At 44.8% G+C, this 13,776-nt stretch overlaps 1 pseudogene; it reads left to right on the forward strand.

Moving 5' to 3' along the window:
- Positions 1-13,776, forward strand: part of LOC142312870 (uncharacterized) — a 128,969-nt pseudogene that overhangs the window by 110,729 nt on the left and 4,464 nt on the right.

The following is a 13,776-nucleotide window of genomic DNA, read 5'->3' on the forward strand; positions in this document are numbered from 1 at the left end:
TACCAAGAACCGTGCTCTTTACACGCCTTATGATACCACCCCCACACAATGAATCTCATACACATTATCATGCCACACAATACAGTATGAGGCTGGCTCTTTTCTCCAATATAGCATAATGTCTTCTAATACAGTTGGATGCCCCCACAGTGCATCTGCAGTTTGAGGCCACTACTTTGTCCTTCAATACATTGTGATGCCCCCCAAAATAGTATAATGCCCCTACAGTGCTAACTAAGGGTACTTTCACACTTGCGTTGTTTTCCTTCCGTTACAATCCACCCTTTTGGAAAACAGCGGAATCCGTTAACTTGCAGCCGGCAAGTGACAGCGCTCAACTGATCACCCGGCGGCCGGCTGCAGGGAGCGATCAGCTGATCACCCGGCGCCGGCAAGTGACAACGATCAGCTGATCACCCGGCGGCCGGCAAGTGACAGCGCTCAGCTGATCACCCAGCGGCCGGCTGCAGGGAGCGATCAGCTGATCACCCGGCGGCCGGCAAGTGACAGCGCTCAGCTGATCACCCGGCGGCTGGCTGCAGGGAGTGCTCAGCTGATCACCCGGCGGCCGGCTGCAGGGAGCGATCAGCTGATCACCCGGCGGCCGGCTGCAGGGAGCGATCAGCTGATCGTTCACAATAGTCTGCCGCCGGTAAAACTGTAAAAAAAAAAAAAAAAAAAATCAAAACGGATTCCGTTGTTTTGCAGCATCCGTTGTGCCACTATATGCAACACATCCGTTGCATCCGTCACACAACGCAATGCAACGGATACCATTCAACGGAAGTGTGAAACTAAATATGGTGTTGCTTCTTCCCTCGGACACTCACAGAAAAATGCTCTGACACCCAAAAAATACTCTAGCCCTGTTCCCAAAATGCGCTGATATGGTCTACGCGGTTTCTGGACTGAAGCTCTGCACAGCAGTCATGATCTAATGACATAATTGCACCAAGGAACAAGACATAAAGGCTGAATGGAGTAATTTGAAGCTGATGACCTCCACTGTTAAGGTTTGCCTAATGTTCCACCCAAATATGTCTCTATCGCACAGGATAGTTAAAAAAAAAATATTCATCTTTTAGGATTTTTGAGAGTTGACCCTAAATTTTCACTTATGAAATATGTGATCAGATGTTACTGCATGCAACTAATCAGGGACTCATTGACCAGAAATTGCATGACTTCCTCGTAGTCGAATATCTGGTCACCAATATCATATATGTATCGCGGGCGGGGAGGGCGCTGCGCTCACCACGCTCGGGTCCGGCGCTGCCGCTGCTGCTCGGTGGCTCGAGCGGTGGGTTGGATCCGGGGACTCGAGCGGCGCTCCTCGCCCGTGAGTGAAAGGGGGTAGTGTGGTTTGGGGGATTTGGTCCGTGATGCCACCCACGGTTTGTGGTGAGGTTCGGGCACCACCACTGCTGTTGATGGGGATCCCGGGAGCGATGGCAGGGAGCAGCTGGGATGTTTCTCTCCCCTCCGTGGGTAGGGGGGTTGGTGGTCCCGGGGCCTGGTGAGGTGACGGGGAGGCCGGGTCGGGCAAGGTGCAGGGTCGCTTGGACTGCGCAGCGTGGTGCCGGACAGCACGGTAGTAGTCACTCAGCCACACATGGATGCAGAGTCTCTGGTAAAACAAACGGCTGGATGGACGGGTCCCGCAGCCGGCTGCTGTGGTTTCTCCCGGACGGTTGGTGGTGGCTGCCTTTCCCTGCACCTTTTGTGTATCTTCGGTCCCGATGGCTTCCCACCGGTAGCCCGCTCCCCAGCGTGTATATGGGCCAGAGGAGCCCTTTTGCCCGCAGGCTCTGGCCCTGGGAACTCTAGCTGTGGCAGTAGCTGTATTTCTCTTGTGCTGGTTGGACGGTTGCCTTCAATCAGGTCTTAATGGGGAGATAAGGTATGCACACCAGTGACTATGGAAGGGGAATACATGTAATAGCAGAAACTGCTGTGTGAATACTGACATGAAAAAATCAATAGCTATTTGTAAGAATGAAATGTGAAAAATGGAACCTGCATTACTGCCATGAATATATGAATAAAGAGAAATTTAGCTACTGAATTGATCAATGCAATAGAGCCCCAACACTACGCCAAAGTATTTCTCTACGTTGGGGTCCCTAGCTTGTATGTGTCCTCTCATGCAGTTAAAAAACTTACCGTGTATGGGAAGCGGAGACCCAGGCTATATATACGATGTGGATTGGCAATAGGTGTGTATGGGGAGGGTTCACAAACGAAAAACTACTAACATTAAGGAATAACGTTTGGAACTCCATTCTATGTCTGAACTGGGTGCAAAAAACCTAAAAAACATCACTATGGGGAGATAAGGTATGCACACCAGTGACTATGGAAGGGGAATACATGTAATAGCAGAAACTGCTGTGTGAATACTGACATGAAAAAATCAATAGCTATTTGTAAGAATGAAATGTGAAAAATGGAACCTGCATTACTGCCATGAATATATGAATAAAGAGAAATTTAGCTACTGAATTGATCAATGCAATAGAGCCCCAACACTACGCCAAAGTATTTCTCTATGTTGGGGTCCCTAGCTTGTATGTGTCCTCTCATGCAGTTAAAAAACTTACCGTGTATGGGAAGCGGAGACCCAGGCTATATATACGATGTGGATTGGCAATAGGTGTGTATGGGGAGGGTTCACAAACGAAAAACTACTAACATTAAGGAATAACGTTTGGAACTCCATTCTATGTCTGAACTGGGTGCAAAAAACCTAAAAAACATCACTATGGGGAGATAAGGTATGCACACCAGTGACTATGGAAGGGGAATACATGTAATAGCAGAAACTGCTGTGTGAATACTGACATGAAAAAATCAATAGCTATTTGTAAGAATGAAATGTGAAAAATGGAACCTGCATTACTGCCATGAATATATGAATAAAGAGAAATTTAGTTACTGAATTGATCAATGCAATAGAGCCCCAACACTACGCCAAAGTATTTCTCTACGTTGGGGTCCCTAGCTTGTATGTGTCCTCTCATGCAGTTAAAAAACTTACCGTGTATGGGAAGCGGAGACCCAGGCTATATATACGATGTGGATTGGCAATAGGTGTGTATGGGGAGGGTTCACAAACGAAAAACTACTAACATTAAGAAATATTAATATATATTAATATTAAATATGTCAGTATTCACACAGCAGTTTCTGCTATTACATGTATTCCCCTTACATAGTCACTGGTGTGCATACCTTATCTCCCCATAGTGATGTTTTTTAGGTTTTTTGCACCCAGTTCAGACATAGAATGGAGTTCCAAACGTTATTCCTTAATGTTAGTAGTTTTTCGTTTGTGAACCCTCCCCATACACACCTATTGCCAATCCACATCGTATATATAGCCTGGGTCTCCGCTTCCCATACACGGTAAGTTTTTTAACTGCATGAGAGGACACATACAAGCTAGGGACCCCAACGTAGAGAAATACTTTGGCGTAGTGTTGGGGCTCTATTGCATTGATCAATTCAGTAGCTAAATTTCTCTTTATTCATATATTCATGGCAGTAATGCAGGTTCCATTTTTCACATTTCATTCTTACAAATAGCTATTGATTTTTTCATGTCAGTATTCACACAGCAGTTTCTGCTATTCCATGTATTCCCCTTCCATAGTCACTGGTGTGCATACCTTATCTCCCCATAGTGATGTTTTTTAGGTTTTTTGCACCCAGTTCAGACATAGAATGGAGTTCCAAACGTTATTCCTTAATGTTAGTAGTTTTTCGTTTGTGAACCCTCCCCATACACACCTATTGCCAATCCACATCGTATATATAGCCTGGGTCTCCGCTTCCCATACACGGTAAGTTTTTTTTAACTGCATGAGAAGACACATACAAGCTAGGGACCCCAACGTAGAGAAATACTTTGGCGTAGTGTTGGGGCTCTATTGCATTGATCAATTCAGTAGCTAAATTTCTCTTTATTCATATATTCATGGCAGTAATGCAGGTTCCATTTTTCACATTTCATTCTATACATATAGCTATTGATTTTTTCATGTCAGTATTCACACAGCAGTTTCTGCTATTACATGTATTCCCCTTCCATAGTCACTGGTGTGCATACCTTATCTCCCCATAGTGATGTTTTTTAGGTTTTTTGCACCCAGTTCAGACATAGAATGGAGTTCCAAACGTTATTCCTTAATGTTAGTAGTTTTTCGTTTGTGAACCCTCCCCATACACACCTATTGCCAATCCACATCGTATATATAGCCTGGGTCTCCGCTTCCCATACACGGTAAGTTTTTTTTAACTGCATGAGAGGACACATACAAGCTAGGGACCCCAACGTAGAGAAATACTTTGGCGTAGTGTTGGGGCTCTATTGCATTGATCAATTCAGTAGCTAAATTTCTCTTTATTCATATATTCATGGCAGTAATGCAGGTTCCATTTTTCACATTTCATTCTTACAAATAGCTATTGATTTTTTCATGTCAGTATTCACACAGCAGTTTCTGCTATTACATGTATTCCCCTTCCATAGTCACTGGTGTGCATACCTTATCTCCCCATAGTGATGTTTTTTAGGTTTTTTGCACCCAGTTCAGACATAGAATGGAGTTCCAAACGTTATTCCTTAATTTCAATCAGGTCTTGGCTGTTTGGAAACCCCTGGGGTTCCGGTCACTAACGAATTTGACCTGTTTAAAGGCGACTCCAAGCCTGGTCGGGGTCCGCAGGCCCTGCCGGTTTGTGCTGGCTTCACTTCGCTCCCCGGTTCGGTACCGGCGGGCCACCACCTGTTCCCGGTCCTACGGTTCCGCGTCGATCTGCCTCTCCTGCAGACGGCCACCACCGTCTGTCAACCTTGCTCTCGGTGCCCGGGCCACGTACCCGGACACAGTCAGTTTGCTCCTCTACTACCACTTCCCTAACTGATCTCGAGCTCTGCCCGAGCTTAACTGACTTCCTTTCCCGCCTCCAGGAGGGGGGCAACAAGGATTTTGTGTCTGACTGATGTGTCTATCTCGGGGTGGGGGTGTCGTGTTGTAGTCCCTGTGATGACCTGGCTAGTCCAGGGCGCCACATATGTCTGACCCAAAATACAGTACATAGGGGTTTAGAGAACCCCCTTGATAAAACAAGTCTGGAGGAGGGGTTCCAACTTCAGTAACATTGCAATTTTTTTAGGCAGAGCCCTCGGGGAATTTTCCACTAAGATACCCTCTAATGTTAAGCAAAGCTAACGTAGCAACATCAGGTGTCATGTGCGTGCCTAATTTTGGACTACTACAATAATGAATTGTGGGGAATAAAATACAATTTTTAAGAACACGCATAGTTACGGAAGACAGCTGATTTTAAGTGTAAGAAATGTGGATTAAAAAAAAAACAAACAAAAAACAAAACGTAGTGGCTTCAATGCCAAGTCAGTGTGACAGTAAATTCATTGATCTGATATATACACTGGAGATTAAAATTAGGGAACAATGTATGATCACTTGCTTTTATCACAAATAATATAATCTACATTGATCAACATTTGAAGCTTTTTTGTAAGAGGTACACCATGCCACTAGAGCAGTGTTTTACAAAAGATCCAAAGTTTATCAACATAAAACCATTATTTTGCCCAAAACGTGATGATAATAATTAGAGAACAGAAATGACTGTAGCACAGAGAAAGATTATAAGTAAATATTCTGAAGGTAACAGCAGTCACCAATCAGTAGGAAGTATACAGACCTTTGCTTTGAATGACTTCAGCATATCTGTGGCCACAGGACATCACTAGTCTCTCACACTGCTCTGGTGTGATTTTGGTCCACTCTTCTTCCAGTCTCATTAAATTACATAAATATTCCATGTTTTCCCCACCCTCTGTGCCGTTATCTGTGATTGGTTGCAGTCATCAGCTGTTTCAGTGTAAAAAGACAAATAAATCATTAAAAAAAAATAATTATGTGGGCTCCCACTCTACTTTTGATAATAAGCATGGGTAAAACAGAGAGCTACGGGCTGCAATCCCCTGCGGTCTGTTTTACCTTGCCTAGTTATCAAAAATAAAGGGGATCCAACGCCATTATTTAAAAAAATATGCCATGGACTACCCCCCCTCCCCCCATCATTTTGATAAACAGCCAAGGTAAAACAGACTGCTGGGGCTGGTATAAACTGATAGGGAAGGACCATAATTTGACCCTTTCCAGCCTGAAAATAGCAGCCCTCAGCCTCCCCAGAAGTGAACCTAATATAAAGCTTTACCAATTGCGGTGGCAAGCAGGGTAAAAATTAATGGGGTTGATGCCAACTGTGAATTGACATCAGACATCAAGCCCAGAGATTAGTAATGGAGAGGTTTCTATCATACACCCCCCATTTCTAACCCTGCAAATGAATAGTTAAAAAAAACAAACAGGAGAAAATACTTTATTTGAATAAAGACTCCTCCACACTCCTAAGTTCATCAATTTATTAAATAAAAAAAATCCTGGAAGTTCTGACGATAATCCAACAGGTAATGTCCCATGACGACCACCAATTTCTATGGAGTCTCGCTCTGAGAAAGTTCTCAGACCGAGAGTTCATAGGTATTGACTGATCAGCACCAGTCCTGGATTTTTCCACGGGCGCTGACATCAGTAACCTTACATGAATTCACCACTTGTGGGAAACTCTGGGTCTGGTGCTGCCCTCTGACACCGCAATACCTCAGCAAAAGCGGTCATGACGTCAGTAATCTTACATGATATACCAGGTATCTTGGTCGCAGAGGGCACAGATGCGCCAATTCTGGGGTGGCTGCTATTTGTAGGCTAGAGAGCACCCAATAATAATGACGCTTCCATCCCTGATAAAACCAGCCCCCAGCCATCTACTTTACCTCGGCTGGTTCTAAAAAATAGGGGGAACCTCAAGCCACTTTTTTAAATTATTTATATAATTATAAAGAGGGGGGGTATCCCCTCTATTTTTTTTATAACAAGCCAAGGTAAAACAGATAGCTGAAGGTTGCAACCTGTAACTGTCTGTTTTACCTGCGCTGGGTATTTGATAAGGGATAATAGGCAGGAATCCATGTCAATTTTTTGTTTCATCTTTATTGTTCACAACAGTGTACAGTCATCTTTCACATGCAATAAAGCTTGCTGATTGACTGCGCTGCAGCCTGTCAAGGAACTTTATTAACAAATGAACAGTACCCAAACGTGGATACATTTTTCAATAGTCCATGTTGAGTCCGAGCCTCGAACACTCTGTGTCAGATACGAACCGTGAACTTTACCATTTGGATTCTCTCATCCCTACTCAATACCCATCATCCAGATCTCTTCTTTCCGTTGTTACACGCCACACCTGAAGTATCATCACTCTAGAACGGAACTTCCAGCCGTGATCAAGCCTTGGATGTCACTTTGAGCCATAAGCTTGCGGTGCCAAGCACGACGTCACAATAGTGAAATGAGGCTCTGTGTATCAGATGATGATCAGCCAGTGGTGTGGCTGAGGAGGTACAGTAAGGCTGCTTTCACACTACGCTTTTTTAATATGCGTCATGAACGTTTTTTTGCTGTAAAAGTGGATCTTGTTTTTACAAAGAAAAACGCATGGAAACGCATGTGTTATTTTGAAGTATACTTGAAGTTTATGGGCGGGCATTGAAGTCATGTGATCGGGAGTGAGGGGAACTGAACGTGATAGACTAGGAGCCGGCATCTGACAGCTGCAGATGCTGGTAACCAAGGTAAACATCGGGTAACTAAGTGAAGTGCTTTGCTTCGATACCGGATATTTACCTTGGTTACGAGCGTCCTTAGCTGCTAGAAGAAGGGCTGCCTGCTCCCTCTACACGTAACCCAAGTAAACATCAGGTAACTAGGCTAAGCGCTTTGCTTAGTTACCCGATATTTACCTTGGTTACGAGTGTCCGCCGCTCTCAGGCGGAGGAGAGAGAGAGGAGAGAGAGGGAGGGGGAGAGAGGGAGGGGGAGAGAGGGAGGGGAAGAGAGAGACTGAAAACGCCAGGCTGGTTTCTGGGCATGCTCAGTAAAGCAAGCAGGCTCCTGTCTATCAGCAAGTCAGCGTTCACATGCGTTTGCGTGCAGTATAGTCAGGATCCAGTGAAAAACAGTATTTGGACGCAGCTCAAAAACGCTACAAGTAGCGTTTTTGAAAAAAGCAAGTCGCTGGATCCTCACTATAACACACGCAAACGCATGTGAACGCATGTTGACGCGAGTCCATTGCAAATGCATTGAAATGAAAACGCATTTGCACTGGATCCGTTTTTGCGTTAAAAAAACGTTCCTGACGCATGTTAAAAAACGTAGTGTGAAAGCAGCCTAAGTGGTAAGTATTAGTTTTTTTATTGTTTTTTTTGCCATTTGCAAAACCTATGATTGTTCAGCAAACTAGCAATCAAATGACCTTCATTTTGCTGAATTTGCATGAAGTGAATTACAAAAAAATCCTTATTCTGAAGAATATGGATTTTCATAAAATCCAAGTACAATTCAATTATATACACGTCTCTAATTTTGAGACTGACACAAATTTTGGTTTTCACAGTTTGTTGTGACATGGGCTCTATAAAGCTGGGAAAAAAAAGATCATATCCAAAGTACTCGGGGATCATTAGGAGAAGCTGCTTTTGAGGAGATTTAGATTCCATTATTTATTCATGACAGTGTTGTACCGCCCCGTGCTCGGCAGCCAAGCCGCTCGGATCCGGACCTTCAGTGGGTGGCTCGAGGGTCTGCGGACCCGGGGGTCCTGCGGTCACGTCGATCAAAAAGGGGTTTGCGGTTTGGGGACGTATGTGTACGGCCGGAGCCGTGTTTAAGTTCGTGACGCCACCCACGGGATGTGGTGAAGGTATACACCACTGCTGCAGTTACGGGGCACCCGGGAAGATGTTGCGCAGCAAGTTGTTAACCCCTCCGTGGGCAGGGATGGTGGCCCCGGGACCCGTTGGGGGTGTTCAGCAGTGCAGGGAGAAGGGCGGCCGGAGGGCACTGATGTACTCACGATTAGTAAACACACGAGTCTCTGGTAAACCAAGGTGATGGTGGTCGGTGCCCGCAGCCGGCTGCAGTCTGGTCCCCCACCCGGTTGGTGGTCTCTGCCTTTCTCCTGTTTGTGATGGTGGACTACCTGCGCTTGCAACTTCAGGATTCCGCTCCCAGCTTTTGGTTGCCTGAGGAGCCCTTTGCCCGCAGACGCTGGCCCGTGGATCTCTGTGCCGTTGCGGTGGTTTTCTATCCCCCTCGTTGGGCTGTTGTCTTCAGTCGGGACTTTGGGTGGGACAGGACCTCTAGTCCTGACCTCAATCAGTTAATTAGCTAGCCCCCCGTAGCTTCTGGACCTAGCTTGAGGGTCTGAGTACCCCCCTTTGTGCTCCGGTTTCCGAGTCGGTTCCCCGGGTCTGTACCGGTGGGCCACTACCCTGTCCCGGTCCACCACGGTTCCACCGAGCCGTCTTCCCGGCTCCTGCAGACAGAGGCCTCCATCTGCCTCCTAGCCAGCAGTACCAGGGCTCCTACCCTGGCACCGGTTCAGTTTGGGTCTCTCCTCTGCTGGAGCTGTACACAGCTCCAGCCCACACCTCTCCTCTTGACCTCTAGACTTGAACTGCTAGACTAGACAAAACTTTCCCGCCCCAGGCTGTCTGAGACTCCTCGTTGGGCATCTTCCAACTACCTGGCTGGCCAGGGCGTCACAGTGTCCTTTGGAAAAATTGTGAGTGAGCTCAGTTCAGTTCTGGACCCAGACTTGACTTGAACCCAATTGGAAGTTACTGATTGGGTAGTTCGGCTCTTCGCTCATATGCAGCCAGACATAAACAAAGAACTTCCGGGGGTGAGAGGGCAAGAAGTTGTATTTGTTAATTCTTGTACACGCTACATCCTTTAACACTGATTTTATCCCCAGTGGGAGCCATTCAAACACTGCAAGTGGCTCTCACGGAGCCGAACACCGAATGTACTCAGACACAGTGATGCTCGATCGTGTGGTTAGCATACGTAAACCATTCGAACTCCGAACTCGAACACTGATTTTTTTTTTGTAAAATCTGTATTTGGTACAACACCAAACTTTATCGTTCGGTCAACTCATCTCTATCAGGGGGGCATTTGATTAGCTCCAAATTTATTCAACATCCCAAACTTATGTAATTAACAACTATCTTCAACATAACGAATAACAAGGAGTTCTGGTGATGATTCAGCCCAACAGAACCCTGATCTCAACATCATCCAATATGCCTGGGATCATATGAAAAGACAGAAGGATTTGTGTAAGCCTCATATACAGAATATCTGTGGTTAGTTCTCCAAAATATTTGGAACAACCTCCCTGCTGTGTTCTTTTGAAAAGTGTGCCAGTACAATGTGTACCTAGAAGAATTGATGCTGTTTTGAAGGCAAAATATTTCATTTCTCTTTTGTTCATTTACTTTGAATTGTATTAATTGATACAAATAATCTATTAATACTTCTATTTTATAAAGCATTCTTACTGTGCAATTGATGGGATGAACACACATTTAAAGGGGTTGTCCACTGCTTTCTACTCATTCCCCTTGTTCGCCCTTGTAAAAATAAATAAACTTATACTTACCTTCGATGCGGCCGCAGTGCCAGTGATGTCTGAAGTTGCGTTGCTGGGACCCACATGACATTGTTATGAAACATGAACACCGTGACCAATCAATGCCGACTTCCTTCACCCCACCTTCGGACCCATGAACAGGAAGTCAGTGTAGCATTCACATCCTGCTCAATTGTCCAAAGGTGGTGAGACAGACACCGTGCACTGATAGGTCGCGGGGCTAATGTCTCATAACAATGTCACATGGGACCCGGTAACGCGACTTCAGACATCACTGGAATCACAGCCACATCGGAGGCGAGTATAAGCGTCTTTATTTTGGGGGCAAACAAGGGGAATGAGTAGGGGTTGTCCAAGTAGTGGACATCCACTTTTATAGGGATCCATTTAGAAACAAAAGATCCAGCTCTTTTTTGTTATCGGAGCCAAGGGAGCTACATCACCAAAAAGAGCCGAATTGCCCATCACTAGTTTGCTCTGCTGCCTGTGTTTCACCAACTTTATTGACACAAAAACACATGTAACAAAAAATGCACACAAAAAATGCAAGGAAGAAACGCAAGTAAATTAAGGTGTGGAATTGGTGCAGAAATTCTGCAATATCAAAAAACTTAACAAACACTGATCATGGGAACATAGCCTTATACTTTTACTTTGATTGTTCCACTCCTGGTTTTGGCTTACAAATACTGAGGTAAAAATCTCACCAAATACTCAACATGTGCAGGTAGCCTAAATCCCCCGAACCCACACATAAACTTCACCCTAACCAGCACAGCAGAGTCCTGGAAACGCCGAAGATCTGATCATGTGACCTGTGACTCCTCCCCTCCATATGACATCATCACAGGTCCTGTAAGCACTAGTGTGCGGCTCTGCAGGTGGAGGTATGTGGAGATTTCCCCAGTGACTAACAGAAGACACATAACATAAGGCGGTTGGACTTCTGGCGACTTGTTTGTTGTAGTCACTTCCATACTCGAGTCTCGTAACGAGTAGTTGGAAGCTCGGACGGGCTCAAACCGTGTACCGAGTATAATGGAAGTCAATGGGGAACGCGAGTATTTTCCAGAAGATCTTCCTGAAAAATGCTTCCATTATACTTGGTACACGAGTCGAACCCGGCCAAGTATCAACTGTTCGTTACAAGTATCCAGTATGGTAGTGCTCGCTGATCACTCATGGTCACATTGCTGTTCTCATGTTTCTTCCCGGGACATTTGCTTTGTGGAGAAATTATTCTGTGCAAATTTAATGTCCCTTATTGTGCTCTGGGGTCTCCTGCCACCCATCCTGTCCTTGTTGCATCTTCAGATTGCCACCATTAGCGTTGAATTTCCTTTGGTCTCTCACGCTGGGCCAAGACTTCCGGATCTAAAAAGGTCATCATGTCATGGCAGGTGTCATGATCTAAGATGTCTATGTGCAGAACCCTCCTGGGCTAATCAGACCCAGAAGCCACAGCTCAGAACGTAATCTGAAGATTTGATGAGGAACGGATGAGTGAGGGTAAGGAGCTGAGGCGCCACCTCCTATGGTGACATGCGTGGGGCTTCATTCCCATATGATGCTTTTTCTATGAGCCAATTGGTGACTATGCACATAGTTATTTCTTATTTTCTTTTAAATACTTTTGTGATACTTCATTATTTATTATCTCTACATGAACATCGTTCCTTTCGTTACTGAATACTACTTGGCATGACTTTAGTGGTAGTGTCTATTCACACTTATCTTGAATGTCCAGCAAATTTACATGGCTCTGTAAGTTATTATCCCAGTTTTATGGGTTGCATCCTAGGGCCAATTTCTCTTGCAATGTGTACATTTTTAAATGGTTTTTATTTGAATTGTTTATGTTTTTGCATTTGTTGCGCATGAACGATTTACATAGTTTAAATGTTGTAAGTGCAACAGATCTTTTGTACTTATCTTTCCTCTTTTTTTTTGTTTATTTGCCACATATGTATTTTTGGTTAGTATTCCATGAATATACAGGTGCCTACAATATCGGATCATCTCAGATCTTCTATATAATAGAGTATTCCTGATTGACCCGTCACGGATGGATAAGGACAAGATGGTGGAGAGAATATTGCACCTCACCCTAGAGATCCTCTTCCGGCTTACTGGAGAGGTGAGAGATTCTGATGACGTCACATTACATCATTCTTATACAGTATCGACCAAACGTTTGGACACACCTTCTCATTCAAAGAGTTTTCTTTATTTTCATGACTCTGAAAATTGTAGATTCACATTGAAGGCATCAAAACTATGAATTAACACATGTGGAATGAAATACTTAACAAAAAAGTGTGAAACAACTGATAATATGTCTTATATTCTAGGTTCTTCAAAGTAGCCACCTTTTGCTTTGATTACTGCTTTGCACACTCTTGGCATTCTCTTGATGAGCTTCAAGAGGTAGTCACCGTAAATGGTCTTCTAACAGTCTTGAAGGAGTTCCCAGAGATGCTTAGCACTTGTTGGCCCTTTTGCCTTCACTCTGCGGTCCAGCTCACCCCAAACCATCTCGATTGGGTTCAGGTCTGGGGACTGTAGAGGCCAGGTCATCTGGCGTAGCACCCCATCACTCTCCTTCTTAGTCAAATAGCACTTACACAGCCTGGAGGTGTGTTTGGGGTCATTGTCCTGTTGAAAAATAAATGTTGATCCAACTAAACGCAAAACTGATGGAATAGCATGCCGCTGCAAGATGCTGTGGTAGCCATGTGTTAATTCATAGTTTTGATGCCTTCAATGTGAATCTACAATTTTCATGTCATGAAAATAAAGAAAACTCTTTGAATGAGAAGGTGTGTCCAAACTTTTGGTCTGAACTGTATATGGGAATAACAGATAGACAGAACTGGAGAGGTGAGGACTCTGGAAATGTCTGTAGTGAGATTTATTAATGTGTCGCTCCATATCCAGGATTACACAGTAGTGAAGAAGACCTCTAGTGAGCGCTGTCAGGACCCTGTGTCTGAGGGATGGGGAAGACCCCTGAGCCCAATCACGGGGCCTCCACCTCACCCCCTGATACATGAGGACATCAATGACCAGAAGATCCTAGAACTCACCTACAAGATGATTGAGCTGCTGACTGGAGAGGTGACACTGCTGGGAATGCTGGGACATTATACAGTAACGCTATGAAGGGATCGGGGGATGA

This window comes from Anomaloglossus baeobatrachus, chromosome 5 (assembly GCF_048569485.1).
Source record: "Anomaloglossus baeobatrachus isolate aAnoBae1 chromosome 5, aAnoBae1.hap1, whole genome shotgun sequence".
Classification (NCBI taxonomy): Eukaryota; Metazoa; Chordata; class Amphibia; order Anura; family Aromobatidae; genus Anomaloglossus; species Anomaloglossus baeobatrachus.